This window comes from Euprymna scolopes, chromosome 46 (assembly GCF_053919585.1).
Source record: "Euprymna scolopes isolate OS-2025 chromosome 46, ASM5391958v1, whole genome shotgun sequence".
NCBI lineage: Eukaryota > Metazoa > Mollusca > Cephalopoda > Sepiida > Sepiolidae > Euprymna > Euprymna scolopes.
The window spans coordinates 42450275-42474365 of NC_136527.1; positions in this window are offsets into that span (position 1 = coordinate 42450275).

Consider the following 24091-nt stretch of genomic DNA (forward strand, 5'->3'; position numbering starts at 1 on the left):
GTGTGAGGTGTAATTCTACTGACCTTCTAACACACTTTTCTCGTGGATAAACTAGTTGGTTTGGAAACATCAACAAAACCAGTCGTGCAAATGCGCCCATCCAAGTCACCAGTGATATGACAACATTAAATGTTAAATTATTTCTTGACCTTTTTATTTTGTTTGAGGAGAGAAAACGTGAAATAAATTTAACAAAATGTTAGAATAGATATTTTTATTAATTTTATTTTGGATTAAATACTTTTATTATGCATTGCTTATTTTTACCACGTACACATAATTTAGCATTAAAAATGTTTCTTTTTTCCTATGAATATTCTTACAATAACTATTGCTAGATTAGTTGGAGAAGAATATATTGTGATGTGCATATTTATTATAAAGAAAATAAATTAAACATTAATGCATATTACGATCACCAATTTGTAAGCATTTATTGAAATCAAACAGAGTTTTATGATGAAAAATTGAAGAAAACGAAATTTTATAACAAAACATGTTTACATCAACAATTTTATAAGATTAAATAGTTATTTTCAATCAGTAAGAATTCTTTATTAAAAGATGTGAATAATATGCACATGTAAGTAATTTTCATAAATGCATGTTTTTTCTCACTTGCGTTTTCACCTTAAAGCGATCAAGTTCTTTGTTTTATAGACGAGGTAATTATTGTTCCTGGCTTGCCGTGATATCCTTGTTGGTTGTTGACTCCTGACCCCTAAAAGTAAAAAATGTTTCTGCACTAAACCTACATTTGCTAAATAGTGGGAATGCTGATTCAGAAAAATATTTCTCACCTTCATTTTAACACATCCATCTTTCCTAACTTGCATTTCACTTCTGGCCTTGATAACAAAGTGTATTTTCTCTCTCCTTTTCTTGTCATGCAAGCTCGTGCATATTTGTTGATTTGTATACATGCTTTAAGGTCTGCTGCTAATATATTCACAAGCCAGCGATCCTACAGCTGCTGCTCATTTTCTCACACATGTTCTGTTACACTGCTCCAGAAAAAATTTTTATCTATTTTTTCAATATTTTGTAAAATTAAACAAACATGAAAATATATAGACATGCATGCATAAAATATATATAAACTTAATAGTATATTATATAGAAATAAATATTTTATTTTACTTCATTCTTATTGTTTTATTTGTAAGAAAAATAATAATGTTCATCTTGATCTCTGGAGTATTATTAGTATATTTATTAAATAAATCCTAATACAATCTTATCTAGTGTAGTCATATGGAATTTTATGAAACTCCAGAAGATTTTCATCAGTTTTGTAATTTCACTATAATAGACTTGAGAAAAAAATGAATGTACACATATCCAAATTAATGGAAGGGACTTTGGAAAACTATGTTCAATTTGTATTGGAATGGGACTCTAAATGGATGAAAAACATGTAATGCTATAAAGACTAAACTTGTTTCTGCCTCTGCCAAGGTTATTGCTTTATTATTGGTGATGTTCTTTGCTCTTTCTACACTTTTACTTTTTGGCATTAATTTTTTGGTAATTACGGTAGTTCCTCAGAACATCTTCCACAAAGTCTCTGAAGTTATTCAAACTTATTTCATGATGCAAGATATGACCGAGTTTGCCAAGTCGTTGTTCAACTGCAATCCAGGGAACTCGAATTTCTTCTACTTTACAAGTGCTTTCCTCAATCAAATTTTCGTCATCACTTTGTTACTTTAAGATGTTCAACAACAATGATTTTTTCTTCATGTTATCTACAACTGCTTTCGGTAGCTTTTGACGAGGCAGATAAATCGTCTATTGCCAGTGAACTGAATGTTCTTTGAAATCATCAGAAGCAACTCTTTCCCATCAATTCGCTTTTCAGGTTTACCTACATTATATTTCAGCAATTCCAATGCTTTGATAAATATTTTTATGAGGTTTTCTTCTCGAAACAAAGTTATGCTTCTTGCTTTGAGAGTATTACTGTGTAATGACATTTCTTGCAAAATATCATTAAAGCTAGATCCCTCAAGAAGTTTAGTTGCACAGGCGGGAAACCATCCCTTAGTATATAGGGTTAGGGGAAAAGTATATATACAATGCAGGCTAAGCACGTCACAGCAAGTACAGATCTTAACCAACAAGAGACCCATGGTTGTCCCTAAATCCTACCTATCTTCAAAATGTGTTGCCCTCTGCCCTCAGAAATGAAGAGTTCCATTGTGTTTTTGTTGGACTGGTGAAAAATACTGCAGATCTTATCCATAAATATTTTGAAATGATTGACTTGCTTTATGTCATTTACAGAGTCATCCAAAACAAGTTGCAAACGATGATTCAAACAATGCCAGATGACAATTCCAGCGAAATCATTTTTAAGTCTAGTACCTACTCCTGAATTCCGCCTAAGCATCACACTTGCTCCATCTGAACAAAACCCAATCAGATTGTTTTTTTAAGTCTTCAAATCCAGTAGATTGCAGACTTTCCAATCATAAATTTGCTGAGCTCCCCGGCACTCCAACTCTGCAAATACTGTGAATCAACAACCTATTCATTTTTTTCGGAGAATAATGATTTGATTAATTGTTTACATTTATTTTTCATAAAAATCAATTTAAAAAAAAATAATTATTTACATTTACTTTTTCATAAAATCAATATTTTTGAAAAAAATAATTATTTACATTTATTTTTGATAAAATCAATATTTTTCAAAAAATAATTATTTACATTTATTTTTCATAAAATCAACATTTTTGAAAAAAATAATTATTTACATTTATTTTTGATAAAATCAATATTTTTCCAAAAAATAATTATTTACATCCATTTTTTTCATAAAATCAATATTTTTGACAAAAATAATTATTTACATTAATTTTTTATAAAATCAATATTAAAAAAAATGATTTCATTGATTATATGCAATTTCACGATTCTGTGCGTCCGTTAGTCCAGACTATTTCCAGATAACCGTCCATTAGTTTTTCCTGGAATTTTGCCACAAATTGTGTTTCATTAAATAGATGTGCACAGTAAAAAACAATTTTTTCAAAAATTTCCATTGTGCTTCCAGGAGTTTAAAAGAGGTTAAAAATGCCCCTAAATAATAAAAAATGACACATTTGGCCCCATAACTTTTGATCCATCCATTAGATTTTTTTGAAAATGTGGAGCCGATAGCTCTTAATATAAATCAAAGGTTCGTGTCCTTGTGGACCTTCAGTACTAAAGTACTTTTGTGGCTCTTTTTTATATTTCTCGACAAAAACTTGATATGCCTGACTATATAGTGTTTTTTTCACCGTGGTAAACTCAAATATACATGTATTAAAGTCTGAAACTGAACCGTTATCCATTTACACAGGGGCTCAAAAGAGGTAAAAAAACTGCTCCAAAATTGCCAAATTTTGTTCCATAGCGTTTGATCCATCCATTAGATTTTTCTGAAACTTGGCCAAAATGTAGAGGCTATTGTTCTGAATATAAATTCAGTATGGGGGACCCTGGCAAAATTCTGCTTCGCATTCCTCTAGAGCTTTTAATGCTAAAAAACCATACCTTTTTGGGAGTTCTTTTTTTCATGTTAATCAAGAAGTTGATATGCATACCTAGCTAGTAGTTTTCCATGGTGCTGAATTAAAATATACATGTCTTAAGGCGTAAAACTTCATCGTTTGTCCGTTGTCAATGGGATACGGCGTTCCCAGAAAGTGAAAAGAGGTCACAAATGCCCCCAAATTGCACAAAATAGCACTTTTTACCCCATAACTTTTGCTCCATCCATTAGTTTTTTCTGAAACTTGGCGAAAATGTGAAGGCAACGTTGGCCCTTCACATTCTTACATTCATCATTTCTTCCCTATTTTTGTGGCGTCATCTCACATGCAGCACAAGACGGGACCACGCACGTGGGGATTGTTTTTATTTATTTACATTTATTTTTCCTAAAAATCAATATTTTGAAAAAAATTGATTGGATTTATATTTATTTTTAAGAAAACAAAATTTTAAAAATCATTCATTTGATTTGCTTTTTACGTTTTTTTTTCATAGAATCAATATTTTGACAAACAAATTGATTGATTATTTTTAAATCATTCATTCGATTTGCTTTTTACGTTTATTTTTCATAGAATCGATATTTTGAAAAAAAAAATTGATTATTTACACTTATTTTTCAGAAAATGTATTTTGAAAAAATTGATTTGATTAATTACATACATTTATTTCTCTTTAAATCACTGTTTATTTGATTGTTTTTTTACATATTTTTCTTTCATAAAATCAATATTTTGAAAAGCATTGATTTCATTAATTAAATTTATTTTTCATAAAATCAATATTTGGAAAAGCATTGATTTGATTAATTAAATTTATTTTTCATAAAATCAATATTTATCAAAAATGATTTGATTAATTGATTTAATAAAATGAATAGTTTGAAAAAATTAATTGATTGATTATATACATTTATTTTTTATAAAATCCATATTTTTTAAAATGTGATTTGATTGCTTATTTCTCATAAAATGAATGTTTGCAATAAAAAAATTATTAGATTGAATATTTACATTTATTTTACTTTTAATCAATATTTTGAGAAAAAATTGATTTGATTATTTACATTTATATTTAATAAAATCAATATTTTTAGAAAAATTATTTGACTGATTTTTTACATTTATTTTTTAATGAAAATCGATATTTTGGAAAATAATTGATTTGATTGATTATTTTTATTTTTTTTTAATAAAAATATTTTGAAAAAAGATTTATTAACATTTAATCTTTTAAAAATGTTATTAATTATCTACATTAATTTTTCATAAAATTAATATTTAAAAAAATGATTTGATTAATTATTTACATTTATTTTATTAAAATCAATATTTTTTTTAAATTGATTATTTATATTTATTTAAAATATTTTGAAAAAAATTGATCTGATTATTTACATTTATTTCACAAAATCAATATTTTAAAAACAAATTTTGATTAATTATTTTCAGTTATTTTTATAAAATCAATATTTTGAAAAAATTTATTTGATTAATTTTTTAAATTTATTTTTCATTCGTGGGGATTGTTTTTATTTATTTACATTTATTTTTCATAAAATAAATATTTTGAAATAAGATTATTTGATGGATTATTTACATTTATTTTTCCTAAAATAAATATTTAAAACAAAAATGATTAGATTTCTAATTTACAATTAATTTTTCTGAAAATGAATATTTAAAAAAAAATTATTTGATTGATAATTTACATTTCATATTTAATTAAATCGATATTTTGTAAAAATAATTGATTTGATTGATTCCATCTTAGCATTTTCCTTTAAAATTACGACTTTTAAAGGTTTTTGGGTAAAGGTTTTCGGAAAACGAATATTGCATTTAAATTTTCTGCAAATAGGTAATTTTATGAATATAAATATAAATATATTATGTTGTAATTCTATGAATATAAATATAAATTTATTATGTTGTAATTTTAAACAATGTAAACTTTTTTCAATTTTAATTTCACACAGCAGAAATAAATTTTTTTTTATAATTTTGAAAGAAATATAAAAATTAAAAAAAGGTCTATTTAAATTGTTTAAACTTAAAGTTAAAAAAGGTTTTCATAGTTTAAAATTATAAAAAGTTCTATTCATATTTAAAACATTTTTCTTTAATAATTTCGGATAATTTAATATTTCTATTTATTATTATTATTATTATTATTATTATTATTATTATTATTATTATTATTATTGCCATTATTATTATTATTGCTATTATTACTGTTATTATTGTTGTTATTATTATCGTTATTATTATTAATATCATTATTATTGTTACTGTTATTATTATTAATATCGTTATTATTATTATTATTATTATTATTATTATTACTGTTATTATTATTATTATATTATTATTATTAGTATTATTATTAGTATTATTATTATTATTATCGTTGTTATTATTATTATTATTATTATTATTATTATTATTATTATTATTATTATTATTACTTAATCATTAAAAAAAGGTATTCATTGCTTAAAATTATTTTTAAAAATGTTTACATTGTTTCCATGGTAACGTAACGGTGACTACAGGAATTTAGTTCCTTTTGCGCGATAGAGGGTTCGAGATTATTTTCCCGCCTAAACTCCAGCCTTGTGTCTAAACCTAGACGTACATTCCATGAATAAAGCTTCTTTCTTAGAAACTCTGTTCCGTTTTCCTGCTTTCCAACTGACTACAGTAAGGTTGTCTTCAAGTCCAATATGAACAAATTCTTGATGAGCCATTCCCTTAAGTAATCAAAATTTCCACTAATAATGATGACTACGACGACATGTTCTCCTTGATCACTGTGCTCTCATTAACCTTTATCCTCGAATGGCTTCCGGGTCTTGATACGTGGTGACTCCTTTGTAAAAAAACATCAAAATAACTAAAATATAAAAATTCACCGTTTTGGAGAGTTCTGTTGAGAGAAGCTCCCCCCCCAAAAAAAATGACAAAGCAAGATAAGTTACTCTTCTCCTTACCTAAAAATAAGTATTGCAGTAATGCAGTAATGAAAAAAAAATACGGAAGAAGTTTCGTTTCGTTGTTTTCGTTCTTACATGAAGTTCCGTTTCTTGATACAACTTAGAGACGAGTTACTTTTCGTTGTGTATGCCGGTAAGAAACCTGTCAATATTACCCTTTATTTTACTAATTATCTTTGAAATAGTCCCAGAAAACTAGTATTTATTTTTCAAGGGTATTTTGTATCAGGTAATAATGACAGGTTTCTTCGTAAACGAAAAGAAACTTCTTCCGTTTTTTTTTAAATTATTTTTTCTGTATCTTCATTTGTAGGGGAGCAAAGACAGCGCCATTTATTGGTTTCGGGGGTCCACCAAAATAAAAAAAACAAATAAAACTGTTTGGTTTCATTTCAATAATAAGTCAATGAGAATAAATAAATAAATATTGAAATGGTGCAGTACCTTCCACCCTAAAAAACTCATTTAAAATTTTCATTTAATGTTTTTGGTTGCACTGAAAACGAAAATAACGTTTAGAATTCCAGGAAACAAATAGTTTCTAAGGTATGAAGAAATTATAGTTTGAAAAAGTGGCGGGTCATTTTTTTATATTCATTTAACGTACAAGGAGCACCCACTTTATGGCCACATTTTGGGGGAGAGGGGATCTGGTAATTTATTTTAGGGAGGTATTTGGTAATTGTGACCTGATAGACCAACACGAAACCTACTTAAAAAAACTTGTTTTCTATGGGTTTTCAAGTGTGCTGAAAACGACCATCGGTACTTGTACAATTTAATCAAGACATTAAAAAACATGTTCTTATGACAGCACGTTGAAGATAGACATCTTTAAATTTAAATAAGGTTATATTGTACGTATCCGTTTTGGACTGAAGATCTCCGAAAAAATTCACTTGATTTGATCAAGTAGTTTTTTTTTTTGTTTTTTGTTTTTTTACTGCGGAAAAAAAACGCGTTTTTACGACAGCATGTTGAAGGTAGACATCTTTGAATGTTTTGTTTGAATTTTAGAAACGCCATGGGGAGATGACTAAATTTAAAGTGCCGACACTCCCTCCCCATCTTTAATACTAGCTTAGCTTCCTAAAAATCGAACCTTTTACTCTGTATTATGACAAATTGTTTTGTCGCTGTAAAAAAAAAACAAAAAAAAACTACTTGATGAAATTAAGAGAATTCTTTTCCCCCGGAGAACTTCATTCCAGAATGGATACTCACAATTTAAACTTTTTGCAATACTTTCATTCTTTAATGTCTTGATTAAAGGAGAAAACTCAGTTCGAACTATCGAGGCCTTATAATGGATAAAATCAAATTTTCACGCTACTGGAAAGATACTTTTCCGCATGTTTCATGAAATGTAACACGGTGGCCATAAGCGATTTTTGTACCGAATAAAAGTGTCGCAGTTTCAAAATCACCGCCTCCATTTTTTCTTCTTTCTTTCTTCACCCCCGCTCCTTCCCTTACCTGCTAAACATGAGTAAAACCTTTGACTAAAAACGAGTGAAACGTTCAGCTAAACATGAGTGAAACATTCGGCTAAGCACGAGTGAAACGCATGAACATATATCAACAATATATATATATTATTCCTTAATTGGAATTTTTTATTTTGAGATGAGCATTTTTTATGTTAATTTTTATTTTTATTTCGGACTATTAGTCTCATCTTTATTAGTTGTTGTTTGTTTGTTTTTATTGGTTCACAACGTTTCGGCCAACTTCCTCTGGCCTTTTTGTGAACCAATAAAAACAGCCCTTCGGGGCCCGTGGCGCAGTTGATAGAGACGTTGAATCTCTACGGTTCCAGATGAACATTGTCTGAAGATAGCGGTTTCAATCCCACCCAAAGCGTGCCAGAGGTAATTGGTCAAAGATGTGGTGAGACGACGACAACTGCGGATGGCAGTGATGGCTGAGAATGCAGTTAGGAGATTCGAAGTTCCTATCCGTCGCGGTTGCCACCTGATGAAGGCCAGAGGAAGTTGGCCGAAACGTTGTGAACCAATAAAAACAAACAGCCCTTCGGGGCCCGTGGCGCAGTTGATAGAGACGTTGAATCTCTACGGTTCCAGATGAACATTGTCTGAAGATAGCGGTTTCAATCCCACCCAAAGCGTGCCAGAGGTAATTGGTCAAAGATGTGGTGAGACGACGACAACTGCGGATGGCAGTGATGGCTGAGAATGCAGTTAGGAGATTCGAAGTTCCTATCCGTCGCGGTTGCCACCTGACGAAGTCCAGAGGAAGTTGGCCGAAACGTTGTGAACCAATAAAAACAAACAAACAACAACTAATAAAGATGAGACTAATAGTCCGAAATAAAAATAAAAATTAACATGTATCAACAAAACACCAATAAAAAAGGCAATTGTCTTTTTACCCTTTAGACGAAATTAATTTAAATGGAATCAACAATCACAATTTACTTTTGATTGCATAAATTTCGTTCTACAATTAATTAGAGTCGTTTGTTTGTTTCATTGGGACTGACGTAACTAACATAACGCTGGCCAAATGACTTGACACTAAAGTTCAAACAAAGACCATATGTGGGGAAAACCCCACATATAAGACCTTGGTCAATATAGGGGCAACCCTTCACACCAATTGTCACTATCCAGCTCTCCTACTCCCCGTAGAGTTGGTCCCCATTTCCCCTTCACTCCTCACTTTAAAAATCGGCCTTGTACCTAATTTGCTCAGTGGGGGAGCAAATAAATACTCCTTGGTCAATATAGGGGCAACCCTTCATACCAATTGTCACTATCCAGCTCCCCTAGTCCCCGTAGAGTTGGTCCCCATTTCCCATTCACTCCTCACTTTAAAAATAGGCCTTGTGCCTAATTTGCTCGGTGGGGGAGCAAATAAATACCCATATTTGGGGGAAACTCCACATACAAGACCTTGGTCAATGTAGGGGCAACCCTTCATACCAATTGTCACTATCCAGCTCCCCTATTCCCCGGGGAGTTGGTCCCCATTTCCCCTTCCCTCCTCACATTAAAAAACGGCCTTGTGCCTAATTTGCTCAGTGGGGGAGCAAATAAATACCAACCCTTCATATGAATTGTCACTATCCAGCTCCCCTACTCCCCGGGGAGTTGGTCCTCATTTCCCCATCACTCCTCACATTAAAAAACGGCCTTGTGCCTAATTTGCTCAGTGGGGAAGCAAATAAATACCGGGAAACTCCAGTCTCTAGCGCACCCAGCTCGCTCCAGCACTTCCAGCAACTTTCCAGTCCTTGGTGCCCCCAGGGCCCAGCTTCCTCCTGCAGCTTTTTCCTGCACCTCGCTCATCCAGCCTGCAAAGTCGCTCGCATCTGGCCCCCTACCGACCGTCCACTCCTTAACACTGACCCTTCGTTCTCAGTGTCGTCCCTTCCTTAACACTGATTCCTCCGTTCTCAATGTCGTACGTTCCTTAACACTGACCCCTCCATTCTCAGTGTCCACCATCCGTTCTGGCTTGCCTTGACGTCCAGCCGATCGTTCCAGACCCAGCGAGCAACCCTGAACCACGCTACATCTAGAGTACCTGTTCCAGACATACAGACCTTAGCCTCTAGTGACGTGTGACCTTTCTGGGGACCATCATCCAGGTCATTCAATTTTTCGTTTCCTTTGCAAATAAAAGGCGAACACTCGTCTTTAACAAAACAACCTGTGTCTGTCATCCTTCTTTGCTTTTTTCTGCTGTTTACTTTTTGCCTGTGTCTACCTTGTTGGTTGTTGGGTCGATTGTCCTTGGACGACCGGCCCCACAACAAAAGCATTAAAATACATTAGAATACAAAACTTATCCAGTTAGGTAGAAGAGTAACTTATCATACCGAATAAAAGCATTAAAATACATAGCTTATCCAAGGTAGGTAGAAGAGTAATTTATCATACCGAATAAAAACATTAAAAACATAACTTATCCAAGGTAGGTAGAAGAGTAATTTATCTTGCTTTGTCACATTTTTTTTTATTTGTTGGCTTCTCGTAACAAAACTCCCCAAAACGGTGAATTGCTATTTTAATTATTTTGAATTCACCTAATTCTTTTTTTATTGTAAAATATTTTTCTACTTTTTTTTTGTTGTAGTGAAAGTGAATATACAGAAGAAAATAATTTAAACTAATTTTTGCTGCAATAAAAAAAAAGCTGGACAAGTTTCGTTTCGTTTCGTTTACGTATAATAGGATTTCATGTTTTCGTTGTTACATCAAGTTCCGCTTCTTGATACAACTTTGAGATGAAAAATATTTTATTTTATTAATTATCTTTGAAATAGTCACAGAGTATTTATTTTTCAAGGAACTTTTGGGTTTTACAAGGAATTTATTTACGTTCTTAATTTAATGAATTTGTCGGTTTCTTCCAACCTTTTTTAAGAAATAATCGGAAATCTATATAAAAAATAAATAAAAATACGAAAAGGTGCTTTTAAAAAAAATACCAGTTTCCGTCATTAAATTGCACATTAATAAAAAAAATAAAACTTGTAATCTGTTCTCTCATGTAAATATTAAAATGTTAAATAAAATAAAACTAATTTTATCAGTGATATTCACAAATAGATCGGCTCTATTTAGAAATAATTTATTTTTTACTTTAGATTAATCTTTTAAACACAATCAAGAAATAATCAGAAATCTATATTAAAAAAAAAAATAAATAAAAATACGAAAATACGGCTTTAAACACTATCAGTTTCCGCCATTAAATTGCACATGCAACGAATTAGAGAATTAATAAAGATGAAACTTGTAAGCTGATCTCTCTCATGTAAATATTAAAATGTTAAATAAAATAATAATTTATCCGTGATATTCACCAACAGATCGGCTCTATTTCGAAGTGATTTCTTTTTATTTTTCCTCTTGAATTTTGTTTTCTGCGAACTTGCTCTTACGTTCGTCATCTTGAATGTTAAGTTGAGGTTGTAAAGTCAATCCCATTTGAAAAATCGTTTCCTTTATAAAACCAGATAAAGTTAATCGAAAGCAGATTATAAAACAAAAACGTAAGTATTACTACATGGAACACGTATGTGTATTTTTTTTTTTTTTTTCATTTATTTTTCATCGGATTATTATCGAATGGTCACTAATTTATCAGATTTTGTTTTCAATACTGACTACATTATTTTTTTTGTTTTGTTTTGTTTTTAATTATTTTAATTATTTTTTTGTTGTTATTTTTAATAATGACTACATTAAAAAACGGTCAATACGTAATTGTTTATCAGTGGTGGTTGGCCAATTCTGTATGTATTTTTACGTACAAAATTGATAACATTTTTCTTGATTTTTGTTCTTTAATATCCTTTTGTCTTTATTGAAACATGAAATAAGAAAGAAAAAGCGAATAATCCCAGGGGGGCAGGTCGGTCACTAGGTCAGTACTTTTTGCCGGACCGTCTTTTTAAAAATCTACCAAAAATGAGGTAATTATCCGATCAATACGAAATTTTCAGCGATTTTAAAGAGAAGTATCAACTTTATAGCAGTGTACTTATTTTTCATAAACGATATTTATATATATATATATATATATATGTATATATTGCTTACAACCCCCCCTTGTTTTGAAGTGGGAACAAATATGCTTAAAATAATCATCTGAAACTGAACACAGCATATTGTGTTGTTGTAAGGGACAGAATTATAGATTAAAAAAAAATTGTTTGCATACCTTATTTTGACGTCTTAATATCAGAACTTCGATTGTGTTTAATTATCCCGCTTTTGAGTTTTGAAGTGTGAAATTCGGTGAATATGTTAAGTAAAATAAAATATGTTAAGCAAAACAAAAAAAAAATTTTTTTTTAATATTTATACGAAAAAAGCCATTTTAAAATCTTTGATGAATAAATTAACAATTTTTTTTAGCGAGCCGAATAATGCATGACCATTATTAAACATGGCATGCTTTGAAGAAGCGATACAAAAAAAAATCGATATTGTGCCCTTTGTGTTAAAAATAGCATCATTTTTTTTCGATCCCGTTTGAAAACGTTTGCCACCTTTCGACTACGGTGGACCAAACGCACTGAAATAATTTTTTTTTATTCTGCTTTAAATTGCCCCCCCCCCCATTTTGGGGAGCCTGGCCCCCACACACATACACATTAAAAACCAAACTCATACAAATGGTTACCCATCTGGTACTGGCCAGCCTCAGCTTAATAATACATTGAAATTTTCGTCACTGAAAAATAAGTTTTTTGGCCTGTTTGGTCTTCCATAGTTTGCTTTTTATCAAATGCAAACGTAAACAGTGTCGATCTAGACTCTAGATCGACGCGAAATAACTGGTTGCCTATATGAATAAGTGGAATTATTTGAAATCCAGGTACTTATATTATAATATTTTTGCATATTCTCTTAGAAAATCATCCTAGACAACAAATAAATAAATTAATTATTTCAAAAACCTTTGTCATTTTTTTAAATATTTATGTACGGTTTTTGTGCAAGACAAAAAATGTCAATTGTTAACTTTTTGGGAAAATTTAAAATTTAATTAAAAATAGTAGAAAAGGTTTTACATTATTCTGTTTTCTATATGATAAAATTCAGGGTTTTATCTTTCTGGAATAAAAGTTACTCAGAAATAATGATTTTAATAAATGTAATTTCGTTTTAAAAAACAACAACAACTTGATTTTTCGGCCATTTTTGGCGGTGCCTTTCACGTACAAAATTGATAACATTTTTCTTGATTTTTGTTCTTTAATGTCCTTTTGTCTTTATTGAAACATGAAATCAGAAAAAAAAAAAAAAAAGCGAATAATCATAATGAAAATGTTGATTTATCGGGGAAAAGTTTTCGCTGTAGATTGTTTGTGTTTTCAGTATTGACTTAAAAATAAAAAAAATATAATAATTTTATAAATGTTGTTTTTAACGATTTCACAAGTTAAAAAAAATCAGATTTTGTTTCACTAATGACTTAAACACAAAAAAAGTCAATGTCTAAAATCTTTCAAAATTACAAATATTCTTTAGAATAAGCACCGCTCAAACTGAGGGGGGCAGGTAAGTACTTTTTGAGGAACCGTCTTTTTAAAAATCTACTAAAATCAGCTAATTATCCAATCAATACGACATTTTCAGGGTATTTTTAAGAGAAGAATGATCTTTATAACAGGGTACTTATTTTTCATAAACGATATTTATATATATATATATTTTTTGCTTACAACCCCCCTTGTTTTGAGGGGGTCCAAATATGCGAAAAATAATCATCTGAAACTGAACAAAACATACTGTCTTGTTGTAAGGGATAGGATTATAGATTTTAAAAAACTTGTTTGCATACCTTATTTTGACGTCTGAATATCAGAAATTCGATTGTGTTTAATTATTCCGCTTTCAGTGAATATATTAAGTAAAATAATTAAAGTTAAGCAAAACAAAAAAATACTTTTTTAATATACGAAAAAAGGCATTTTAAAATCTTTAATAAATAAATTAACAATTCTTTTTAGCGAGCCGAATAAACATTATTAAACAGGGAATGCTTTGAATAATCGATACAAAATAATCGATGAATATTGTGCTTTTGTGTTAAAAATATCATCATTTTTTCAATCCCGTTTGAAAACGTTTTGCCGCGTTTCGACTACAAACGCGCTGAAATAATTTTTTTTATTGTTTAAATTGCCTTCCCCCCATTTGGGGGGGGGGCCTGACCCCCACACACATACACAATAAAAACCAAACTCATACAAATGGTCACCCATTTGGTACTGGCCAGCCTCAGCGTTAATAATACATTGACATTTTCGTCACTGAAAAATAAGTTTTTTTTGGCCTGTTTGGTCTTCCGTAGTTTGCTTTTTATCAAGTACAAATGTAGACATTGTATCAAATCGACACGAAGTAACTGGTTGCATATATGAATAAGTAGAATTATTTGAAATCCAGGTACTTATGTGATAATATTGTTGCATATTCTCATAGAAAATCACCCTAAATCTTATTTAGACAATAAATAAATTAATTCTTTCAAAAACCTTTCTTTTTTTTTTTTAACTATTTATATACGTTTTTGTGCAAGACAAAAATGTTAATTGTTAACTTTTGGGGAAATTTTAACATTTAAAATTTAATTAAAAATAGTAGAAAAAGTTTAATGCCTTTTGCTTTCATCTTTTTTTCAATTTTCTCAGTGAATTATTATCATTAATTTATTATTTTATTTTCGATACTTACACGTCTACTTAAGAATAACGTCTTTTATAGGTTTTCAAGGATGCTAAAAATGAATAAATACTTCAAAAGATATGCAGGGAATAAGTTTTTATCACATGAGGAAATTATTTTTTTCAAAAAGTTACGATTACTTTTCAATATAAATTTAATGTAAAATAAGCACCCACTTTCTGGCCACACGGTAATATTTGGGGGAGGGGCTGCCTGAAAGCCGTTTTGGTAAATTGTTACTTACTTTCCACCTTAACATTCATCTTTACCATGACGAATTCTGTAGGTTTTAGGGTATGCTGAAAACGAATATCACATTTAAAATTGCCACAAACAAATAGTTATATGGAAATTAAGCTAAATAATTCTTTATCTCATCAGTAGTGGCAACCATTCATAACATAGGGAATTACATTGCTTAATATTCTGAAAACTCGTTATTGTCTTGTTAACTGATGTTTTTCTTTCCAAGAATAAGTTTCTTTTTTCTTTTTTTAAATATCTTAATATAGGAACACACGATGCATGGTGTATACAATCTGATAATTTAAAATTAACATCGGTAGATGACACTTGATGACTTCAATGCTTGAGTTTGTAAACAAGAAAAAATTTATTTTTTGTCTTTCTCATAATCTTTTCTTTCATAACTCATTCCTAACGCTTCGCATACTCTGTCAAAATGGTTTACCGAAATCATCTTCCAAAGTGTCACGTATAAAATGAACACCCAAGAAAGGAATATATTTTTAAAAAACAGAATATAGATCTTACCTAACCTAAAGAATTCCCTCTCACTGCTTCCTCTTCTCTACTTCCAAACTCTGAACCAACTCTAGGCTGTTTCAAATGGATCCTATTACTGTCTTTGCAAACGATGATGCAGCAGATAATTTTCGATATCGTTCTATATGTCATGATTCTACGATCCATTAACCGCTTTTCCTGTTGATGTTGACTTCTCCATATTGAGATATCAGCTTGTTCTGTGGCTCAATCACTATCCAACTCATTGGACTTTCCTCAATCAACGTTGCCCACAGATGTTCCACATGCGCCTTCTGGTGGTTCTTATAAAAAAAAACAGATCTCCAATCTTAAAATCTACTGACTTTATTTTCTTATTCTTGTTCTCTATCAGTTTTTCCTAACTTCCTGAATGTTATCCCTTATCAAAGTAAAAGATCGATGCATCTCTTTTAGAGCGATCTCCTGTTGCTCATCGCCATAGTACTCTCTACAAGGCATTAATATATTATCTAATGGCAGGATCACGTCTCTCTTGTAGAGCAAGTAGTATGGTGATAATTTTGTCGTTTCACTCACATGGAATCTGACAGCTGCCAACATTTGGTTTATCTATAAATCCCATGACAACTCATTGTTCCTGATCTTTTTTGCTTAACTGTCATGCATCATCCTATGAAATCTTTCCACTTCTTTCTTTGTGTGGTGATAAAATGGTCACATGATGTATGTTGAGGTTCTCCAATACCTTCTTCATGACTTTGTTAATATTTTCTGGCCATTATCTATTAACAGCTGGGGTGGTGCCTAAATCTGAGACAAATGTCATCCAACAACAGATGCACCACGGGTTCTGCCTTTTTTATTATTATTTTATTTGAAATCCTGATACTTTATTTCTAAAACCTCACACTGAATAGCTTTCAACCTGACTTGTTGTATTCATGTAGACTGGCTAGTAGTACCCTATCTATGTGATCTAAGTGACTTTCCATAGTATCTTAGAATATTAAAAAATCATCCAAATATGGTAATGCATAATATTTCTGTCCCTGTAGAACTATTGACATTCATTCCTGGAAGATCCTAGAGGCGTTTGCAAGTTCAAACAGTATCACATTAAAGTGAAAGAAACCCCAGTTGCAGGTGAACGAAGTTTCCACTTTATTGTTCTTATTTAATTTACCCTGACTGTACACTGACTTCAGAACTAAGTTTAGCAAGTATTTATCCGAGCCAAGTGAGGCTAATATATCACAATGACTGGTAAAACTCAGGCATACTTCTTCATGATTTTATTTAAAGCCCTAAAATCTATGCAAAATCTTTTACTACTGTTAAGTGTTGAAACATTGTGTTGAACAAAGATGGCGGTAGTAAATCAAATCTGTGAAGAATCAATGCAGTCATGATCTCAAGTGTTGAGTATTTCTTAATAACTACGATTGTTCCTTGGTTCCTTTTAGATAATGAAGGACTTGTTTTGTATGAGTTAGGTTCTTAGTTGTCGGTTTTGGATAAGTTTTGGATAGCTTTGTTACAGTGTAACATATATCAGGCCTAGTAGCCGTCATCAAATAAATAAGATTTCCAGTAATTTCTCTGTATAATCGATCGTCTGTTAATTTGGTTCTTTCTCTATATTCATATATCAATTTCAATGGGAGTTATAAGTGGTTTGCAATCTCACATTCTAAACTTCAGCAGGATTTTTTCAATGTACCATGATTGGTTCATTGTTATAGTTTCATTTTAACAGGTAAACTTTATACCAAGGAACCATGACAATTGTCTAAGACCGGTTTTTTTTTAAATTTTTTAATTTCTTTTTAACATCTTTTAAAGTGTTGTCACAAAAGTGTTGTAATATATCGTCAACCCCAAAAAAACAAAATCAACAATTTATTACCTATATTTTTGGTATACAAGCACACGTCTATGGAACACTGCCTGAATTTTTGTTCTCTTACATAATTATGGAGTGTTCAATTTCAATTGTGAGTGTTTTGTTTTATACCGTACAGTGATCTATTCAGTTTCCATACTAAATTTTTATATTTCATTTTAAATCCTTCTGGGGGGGGGGGTAAATATAAATCTCACAGTCAATCGGAACATTTAAATAAGCATTTGTTTCATCCATTTGATGTATTTTTAAATTGTATTGAACGGAAAATTGCAATAAAACTTTAAAAATTTTAATTCTCATTAATATAAGTTCATAAAACGTCAGATGTGTAATATTTAATGATACATTTAATTTTAAAAAATACGAACCAGTGGAAAAACACGTGAGGAAATATTACATATTACATATTTTCATCGATCACAACGAAAATATTAATAATGATGACAACTGCAGTAAAGATTAACCAGACATGGCGATACCCAATAATGGATCGAAAGGGAGCCGACTTCTTATAAATTGAAAAGATACAAGACTATGCAGTCGATTACTGTTACTCGTTGAAAAGCGCATCAAAAAGTTATAATTAGGCGATTAAGAAAATCACCAAGAATGGAAAAAAAATCTATGAAATCCGAATTGAAAGTTTTATCTGAAAATTATACATATGAAATAGTAGCAAAACCAAAGGATAAGAATATAAGTTCTTTTCGCTGGGTTTTCTCAAAATAAAATCATAGCTCCTGGCAGTGAAACTTTTAAATCAAAATTTGTTGCAAGAGGTTTTTCACAAATTTCGAGAGTCAAGTATTTTGCCCCATTCTCACCAATGACAAATTTAACGATAATACGAATTTCATTGCAATTTGCCGCTCAATACAAGTTAAAAATGCATTAAATGGATGAAAAAATGCTCTGGAGTCAAATATTTTGGCACACTTTCACACTATCAAAGCAAACTGAATCTGAAAGGACTTTTTCATTAATCATCAAAAAAATGTGTTAAAATGTTTTTGATGTCTAATGGGGGTATGACACCAGTGATTCCGGCGATCTTACTTATGTGGTTAGGAAAAATAAACCAATCAGTAGCTATCTGGCTTTATTATAAAAATGTCGAATTTTGGATTAAATTCAGTCAATCTCTGTCTTGAAATGATTGAATCGTGGCTGTATCGATTCTTCACCGCCATCTTTGTTATTTAGAATTACTTAACACTCGAGATCGGGACCATATTGACTGCATTGTTTCTTCACCGATTTGATTTACTGTTGCCATCTTTGTTCAACATAATGTCTGAACACTTTATAATTCTCATTGGTAAAAAAATATGAATATATTGGTATAATGTTTGTAAAAAGAAGCCATTTTCGATCACATTAAGTTTTAGATTTTAGTTTGTTTTTAAAAAACACACATATACATACTTTTCAAATATTTATATACAAAAATACATACTTTTCAAATATATACACATATTGTCAAATATATATATATATAAATAAATACACATACTTTTCAAATATATATATATATATATATACTAGTACAGTATTTAATACGATATAAGAACTATTAATTATAAATAACAAATATATATATATGTACATATAGTAATAAGTCGTAATAAGTTTCTAAACATCATATATATATACATATAAAATATGTAGTAATGAATAGTGATAACGTCTTGAAATAAAATAATTCCAAAATTCAAAATACTAGGATTGTCTGCTAATAACACAAGAATATGCTAACTACATGTACTAAATAAAGTGTTCCATTCAGAATTACATACAGATTTTTGAGTTCAAGAGAAAGGTTCCAAAGTTCGACAAAATAAACCTGCATAAGATTGGATATAACATAGAAACGTTGTGAAAATAACACCTAAGATGAGAACATTGTTCTGAATAATCCAAATTATAATTAATCTCCAAAATGAAAGAAAAATGTAATTGATTTTAGTAAAATACTTAAAAATAGAAAAACATTATTTTTGTTAACAAATCAGTATTGAATAAATCTATACTCGTTTTTTAATTGCATTAATAATAGATGTTTTGGATATTTTTAATACAATTTTACAACATGAAATGTATATTTTCAATTTTTTTTATCTTTCCAGAATTTGCAAAATGAAAAGAAATTCGTTTATGGATAAAAGCACTTTCTCCATTCGTGATTTTAAAAAGGTTTTAAATAATTTCTTCATATAAATTTTCTAAAATTCTAATTAGGGCGCCTATCATCACACACTTCATTGTATATACTTTTTCTGGAATAATGCAAGCAAAAATGAGAGCCAAACTACATTCTTGTGAAGTATGTGGTTCTTCTTTTCTACGGAAGTCAAATTTGTTGCGTCATATTAAAATGCATACGGGAGAGAAACCACATTCTTGTGAAGTATGTGGTTCTTCTTTTGCACGGAAGTCACATTTATTGACTCATATGAAAATACATACCGGAGAGAAACCACATTCATGTGAAGTGTGTGGTTCTGCTTTTGCACAGAAGGCAACTTTGTTGCGTCATATGACAACACATACGGGAGACAAACCACATTCTTGTGAAGTATGTGGTTCTTCTTATGCACGGAAGTCAAATTTGTTGACTCATATGAAAATACATACAGGAGAGAAACCACATTCTTGTGAAGTATGTGGTTCTTCTTTTGCACTGAAGTCAACTTTGTTTAAGCATATTAAAACACACACAGGGGAGAAACCACATTCTTGTGAAGTATGTGGTTCTTGTTTTGCATGGAAGACAAATTTGTTGAGTCATATGAAAACACATACGGGAGAGAAACCATATTCTTGTGAAGTATGTGGTTCTTCTTTTGCAAGAAAGTCAAATTTGTTGAGCCATATGCCAACACATACAGGGGAGAAACCACATTCTTGTGAAGTATGTGGTTCTTCTTTTGCATGGAAGTCAAATTTGTTGCATCATATGAAAACACATACGGGAGAGAAACCACTGTCTTGTGGAGTATGCGGTTCTACTTTTGCATGGAAGTCAATTTTGTTGCATCATATGAAAATACATACGAGACGTCGCTAATGATGCTGGCCTTATCAGAGTAGAAAGGGGAAAAATAAAATACCAAGGACTTATTATTTACAACGTGAAAAGAAACTGGAATATTTAGAAGGTATCAATCATACCAGTTATTATAGGAGCAACCGCGTTAATGAAAAATAATTTCAAAAACTCTCTGGTGAATATACCCGGTGAATCAAATGCAAGAGAAATACAAAGAATTTCACTTGAAGGGATGGTTAGTATCTTTAAAAGATCTCTCGGTTGGAGTAATTAAATTTATCGCACAAGGTTTGTAATATGGCATATTGCCTATTCCAGCAAAACCAAAGTTTTAAGAAAATTAAAACAGACATACCCTAGTATTGTTGAGTATGTGGTTCTTTTGTGCGTGATGTTTTTTTGTCAAAAGACATGTGGGAGAGAAACAACATTCTTGTGAAGTATGGTTGTTCTTTTGTATCGAAGTCAGATTGGTTGCATCATATGAAAACACATTGTGAAGTGTGTTCTATTTTGCATGGAAGTCAACTTTACAGAGTCATATGAAAACACAGGAGAAAAAAAAGCAAGGGAATGTTGGGTGCTTATTTGGCTGCCCCAGCATTAAAATCTTCAGATAAAGAAAATGAAAATGTACCTGGCAAATATATCTGGTGAAACAAGTGCAAGAGAGATTAAAACTATTCCACAAGAAGAGACGGTTAGAATCTTCAAATGATTGCTCGGTTGAACTGTATGAGATAAATGTGTAATGCGCCATTACCAGCTTAAACGAAATAATTAAATTCAAAAAGAGACAAACAAGATTTGGTGTATAGAGATGGGAGAATGATCTCGACATATCAAAACTGGTTACCAAAATATTGTGTCTATATAGTGGTTCTTCACTTTCTGAACCCCAAATTATTTTGTTGTGTACATACTCGTTTTATGTTCCGTGATCAGAGTGTGCGTGTGTGTGTGTTCTTGTGTGTGTGTGTGTTCTTGTGTGTGTGTGTGTGTGCGCGCGCGTCCTACATCTTTGACATATCTTCACTGCTCATCGATCTGGGTTCATCGTGTTATTAGGATGCGCCATTAAAAGCTTAAAAAAGACAAGATTTGTTGTATAGAGAGGGGACAATAGTTGTGTTCCTTATTAGCATACTGTTTTAGTCTTTTTTCTCGGGACAAGATCAAAGTGTAGTATCTGTTCTTCAGATGCTGCACTTCTATTTCTTGTTCTCTTTCGGTGGCGGAGAAATCCTTCACGACTGAGACAATTTTTATTTTTGTACCTTTTCTCCACGTTAAAAAACGACCCTGGTGTCTAACTCTGTCCCGTGGGGAGGCATAGTAAATAGGTACAATACATGCTAGCACAGTATATTTCAATTATTACTACAAAGTAAAATAAACAACTGAAAAGCCATATTTTTGGTAATGTATGTGTATCTTCTCTAACAAGACAAAATAATATGATCCTTTGATTATGTTAATAATTTTCTTTAAATAAACAAAGTTTTTATTCTCAAGAAAATCTTTAAAATAAATGAACAACTTTTGTGCCGCGGTCACATCTTAAGTGTTTTTACTTTATAAATTTACTACATCTCAATAAAACTATTTTATATCGAGTATTCATGTCTAAATATCTACTTAAGCGTTTAATCTTTTATCATTGTTGTTTTCATATATATGTTCGTTGTGCAATTTTTTTGAATAAGAGGACGTTCAATAAGTTATATATTCTGTTAGTTTCCATTTTTGAGACACGTCATCTTTCTTCCAAGGGGAGACAACCGTTAAACCAACTGCTCCAACTCCAACTTCCAACTATAATGTGATCTCACGTGGTAATATATACATAGTTCTGGGCAGTTGATAAAATGCTTCCAGTGACACTTGTCTATGATATGGTTTGATAATGTTTTGACAGCTTTTATGAAAACATCTTCATATCCATCTCTTGTCTATATCGCCAGTTAGATGGATCGAGATGGATAGATAACTAGATCGATATAAAGATAATTCCTTGTGGTCTACACATTCTGTGGTTCTTTGAATAGAAAGAAAGGTTTGTTGTGTCATATGCAAAAACATACGGAATTCAAAAGAACTTTAGCAGAACATTATGATATCTATGTATCTCATATAGAGTTCAAGTGTGAACCTCTTCATTTCAGAGAACTCTGACTAAAGGAAATTGAAACAAAAGTATATGACATCTAAAAGCTGGTCTAATGAAAAATCCTAAGAAATATTAAGACAATGGCTAGAACACACAACTTTAGCAACAAAGCAATAACAGGGATAATAACTGTCTATAAATTTGCCCTCGGATATGAATTCATATCGTTAAAAAACACGTGTAAGTTCCATGAGGATCTCTTCCAACTTACTAAAATATAAAAAAGTTTAACTAACAATTTATCAGGTATATTCGACACTTTGTTGTCAAAACTTCCAAACTTGACACGTTGTCAAAACGTCCAAATCCTACACTTGACAATGTTGTCGAAATATCAAAATCCTACACTTGACACTCTGTTGTCAAAGCATCCAAATTACGACACGACATTTTTTTAATCACGCACACAGTCTATGTCGCTCTAGTGACCGTTTCCCATAAAACCAATTGGGTAACCATTTTAGTCTATATACCGACCTTTTTAAGCACGCACACATGCTAGCCAAGTATCTTCGGATGTTCCGTAAAAATTAAAATAAGAAAAACTGAAAAGTCATATTTTTGTAATCTATGTGGTTCCTCTTTAAAAAAAAGATTTTTTTCTCAAGTAAATCTTTAAAACGAAAGAATATACAACTTTTATGCCAAGGTCACGTCTTAACAGTTTTTTTTTACTTTTAAAATTTACTACATCTCAATAAAACGTCTATTTTAAATCAAGTATTCATGTTTAAATATCTACTTAAGCGTTTAGCTTTTGTCATTGTTATTTTCATATATATATTTATTGTGCAATTAAAAAAAAACAAGGACATTCACTAAGTAATGACCCTAACCCACTTCAGTTTGTCTGATCTAGTAGAAATGTTGCATATGCAATGATTTATATTTCTATGTGTCATGATGCAAATTAGAACTTTGAATAAATTGTTGTTCCTGATTTACAAGTGTTTAAAATTAGTTAAGTGTGAAATGGAGCCTGTCAAGTGGCATGCATGCAAAACGTTTATATTGTGAATTCTAATGTCATAAAATCTGTGGCAGCAACACCTAGATCTGGTTGCCCTCCATCTGCCATTGATGAGGCAACTGTCAGCCATGGCGAGTTTACCTTTTTTGAAGACCCATGCTTGACTATTCGCCAAACCGCCTAAAAGATCATTATTATTTCAGGGTCTGTGGAGACTATCTGATGGATTCCTAGGTTGCTGACAACTTTCGAGAAACAAAACGGGTCGATTACCTTACTGTACCGAAGCAATATTCATTCTAGATATGTTGAACTGGTATTATGAAATGCACAAGCAGTCTACCGTGGTATGTATATTGTCCTGGCAAATTTTACCAAAATTACAGAATCTTATTATGCTTCACATTTTAGAAAATTAAATAGGGTTATCAAAATCAAAAGGTCATATGAGCAAATATCCTCCTGCAAAATATCACTCCGATCCACAATTGATTCAGC